The sequence below is a fragment of the Meleagris gallopavo genome, chromosome 9 (assembly GCF_000146605.3).
Source record: "Meleagris gallopavo isolate NT-WF06-2002-E0010 breed Aviagen turkey brand Nicholas breeding stock chromosome 9, Turkey_5.1, whole genome shotgun sequence".
Taxonomy (NCBI): Eukaryota; Metazoa; Chordata; class Aves; order Galliformes; family Phasianidae; genus Meleagris; species Meleagris gallopavo.
The window spans coordinates 12,217,276-12,221,221 of NC_015019.2; positions in this window are offsets into that span (position 1 = coordinate 12,217,276).

The window sequence follows — 3,946 nt, forward strand, 5'->3', positions numbered from 1 at the left end:
TGTAATGAATGTTTTATGAATGTTAAAAAAAAGAAAAAAAAGCATAGAATAAAACCAGTTTAAAAAGGAAGGGGGGTTGTGGTTTCCTGAAGAAATACATCCCAGCTGGGTACCCAAAGCTGTGTCAGAGCACCAGGCCAGAAAAGGGTGACTGTGCATCAGTGAGGTTGCCATAGCTTGTGGAATTGGAAACAGGGCTTTTAGCAAGGGTCTTATCGTAACGATTTGTTTATACTAGCTGCTTTAATTGACATTAGATGAAAGCTGACATAGGCATTAATTTGGTATAGCAGAGGCTTTTTTTCTTTTCTTTTAATGTGCATCTCAACTCTTTTTCAAGTCAGGGATATTTACTGCAAATAATATTAAAAAAATCCCCAGCAGGAGATAAGAGGCAGTAAAAAGGAATTCAAAGGCTGCGAGGCAGTGGCAACGAGCTCCTCTACGAGCCGGCATCCCATGCAAGGAGCCTCGGTGCAAAAAAGCCCTACTCTATCCTGGAGTGATCTTATGGGGATGGCTGGAAGCTGAGAGGTGCTGTGCTACGTGATAAAAGTCACCTGCACACAGGCTGCTCGCTGAACCCCAGGAGCATGAACCTGTCACTGCCCACCTCCACAAGCCCCATACAAATACACAAATAGATACATACATACATATATACATACATATATATATATACACACATATCCTAGGTGTGTCTGTGCGCCTGCCTGCTGGGAACCATTTATTCTTATGAAACGAATATTTGTATGTGTATTTTATATATTAAATACTAAGCACTATGTCTTGTGTTAGTTTGCTAGCAGCTATGAATTGCACATGTGCTTTAGCTGCCTCTGTGAACAGCGCTTTATCTATGTCTGGTCACGTTTAGAGGTACGCACACAGTGTGGACTGTGCTGTTTGGGTTTGCTGAGTGCCTGCCAGTGGTCAATGGGGCATTGCCCTGTGGTGGGACAGCAGGAGCAGCAGTGCCTGCTTGGGTTTTAGGGGCTTTAATGCAGAGAACTGAAGACAACGCTGGAAATCATTTCGTACTGGCAGCAAGGTGAAACAAGGGATGAAAAAAATATGTATGCATACATATATGAGTGGTATTTGGGGCTGTTTTGGTGTGCTGGTGTGTGCTGGGTGAGCAGGGCTCCAGCTATTGTGACTCATCTCTTCCTCCGAGACACTGTACTGCTGGACTATAAATCCGTTATCGGCCCATCTACAGCATTGTTCAGCCCTGGCGTACGTGGCCGGCACCTCGTCCCCCCAGCATGCTTGGCCCCGCTGCCTTCTCCCGCCTACATTGATGCTTTCACCAGCCGTGCTCAGTGCAGCTTGGAAGTCTTTTCCCAGCCCTCCCGCTGAAGCCCACTAGAAATAAATCACTTGGTTATTCCTGTCCCCGCACCACACACCACCTCAGATGCCACCGTCCCATTACCTACTGGGCTGCCAGCCTTCATGCCAGTCCCCCGCCTGTTCGCATCCTGCTATTCCCTTCCTTAGCCTCCCTGCTTTGTGCTCATTCTTCTTTCCCATCTCTTCCTCTGTCCTCCATCCCCTCTAGCTCTCATCATTACAAACTGAAGCAAACTCATCCCCAAGGCACCACCAGCATTGTTTCCAAGTGAATCTGGTTTATATAGAAGTCAGCAGTGCCTACAGAGATTAACTTATATAAGTCTTCCACTGCACATCTGTTTTCATTTCACCCACTCAGACAATAGCATATGTTGGTTAACCTATAACTGGCTGAGGCTGGAAGGGACTTCTGGGTCCATCTGGTGCCATAGAGAGCAGGGTGCCCAGGATTATGTCCAGAAGCTTTAAAGGTAACACCACAACCTCTCTGGGCATTCTGTGCCAGAGCTCCATCACCTACACAGCACAGAAGTGCTTCTTGAATTTTAGATGCAATCTTCTGCACTCCAGTTTGTACCCATTGCTTCTGGTACTGGCACTGGGCACCACTGACAGGAGTCTGGCTCCACCTCTTTGCACCTCCCTTCAGCTATTATGGCCTTGAATGGGATATCCAAGCATCCTCCAGGCTGAGCAGCCTGATCTCCCTCAGCCTCTTCTCACAGGAGAGGTGCACCGGATCCTTCATCACCTTGGTGGCCCTCTGTTGGACTCTTTCCAGTACGTCCAGGTCTCTCTTGCACTGAGCAGCCCAGAACTGACCCAGTACTCCAGGTGTTGGCCTCACCAGTGCTGAGCGGATGGGCAGGACCACCTCCCTTGACCACCTGGCAGTACTAACGCATCCCAGGACACCATTAGCCCCTGTCAGCAGCCTTTCAATGTCCCCTTGGATGGCAGTGTGGCCCCATCACAACAGTGACACTCACTGCAGTCACAGCTCCGCTCACTGCTGTCACTCTGCAGCACGCCAAGCAGCACCTTGATGCTACCACACGGACCGTGCACTGCACAAGCCGTTTCTCTTGGGAGCCCCAGACCTGACAGCAGTGCATGACAATGTGTGAAAACACAGAAATCCTACACAAACAGCGCAGCCTGAGTCTGTTCCACGAAGTAGTCATTGTCATGGAGGCTCGATGCCTGCTTTTTCACATGCTTGGCTCAGCAGGGGATTCATTCAGGAGAACAGTTGGAGCATGCAGCATCAGCATCTCATTAGTGTCAGAGACAATATCATCTCGTTTAAGACTAAAAAGAGGGCTTAGTTTTCCCCATATAACTTTGTTGTTAGGGCTTAGGAAGCCACAACGCAGCTGAGTTTAGATTCATTATGTTAAAAGCCCCCAAACAGGTCCTGACACACAGCAGTTGGGAAGGACAAACTCGCAGCAAAGAGCTCCGCTTTCCTCCCCGCCTCTGCACTGCCAAACAGAATTCCTGTCAGGGAACAGGCTGCAGGGCCCTCTCCAATTTCAGTTTGAACCGGTCAGAGCAGACAGACCACAAAGCTCCAGATGTAGCCCCTGGCAGCTGGGAAGAGCTCATACTGAAGAATCCTGAGCAGAATCTCTGCTCTGCACATCCCCTGGGAAGCCCACCAACCTTCCTCCTTTCCACAGCCAGACCATCCCACACAGCGCTGCCAAGCATCAGCTTGGCTGTGAAACTGCTGCCAGCTTGGATGGCACCCAACAGGCAGGGCACCGCGTGTCTGCATCCAAACACTGCCATCCTTCCCCGCCTTCTGCTGCGATGCCATCAGGCCTCAGCCCAGGAACAGCTCTGGCTTCCTTCTCAAGGACCAGACTGAGGTGAGGGAAGCACCGGCAATAAAGCAAGCTTCCAAGCTTCCCACACCCTACAAAATTTCCTTCCCACTCAAGTAAGCATTTGCACATACATCAGCTACTAAATTTAGGGCGAAGCTTTTAGCCATATGTGAGAGCTTCTTATGAAAGCCACAAACACAGTGAGGTGTTCGGTGCATTTCCAGTGGGACTCAGCACTAAGCCCCAGTCCCTGATGGGCGCCCATAAAAGTCACAGCTACCACTTGAAAGATAACTTACAGCTTTGGTGCCCCATGCTATCCACTGACAGATTTACACAAGTCTGGTACATAGATTTACTGCTTCTGGTTTATGTACTAAGGAGCAATAAACACTTCTGAGAACTTAACTTTGTACCATTCCAGATCTTTTCAGCTTCAAGGGAAAAGCACATACATTCTTACCACATCCATCAGTATTTACTCCGACACATTCCCAGTGTAAGAAGAATAAACCCAAGGAGTGATGATCAAGCACAAAATTATCACTTCATGCATTTTATTGAGTCTATTTAAATTTGCATTATGACATCTTACATAGGGAACAAACTCCTCCTAAATATTAGCTATCAAACCTGATCGAACTGTTGTCCGATGACCCCGGAGTACCATTTTGTACTAAACAAGTCCAATATAAACAGGTGTAAAGCACTGTACAAAACAACAACAACAAAAAAAAGAAAAAAAAAAGAAAAAA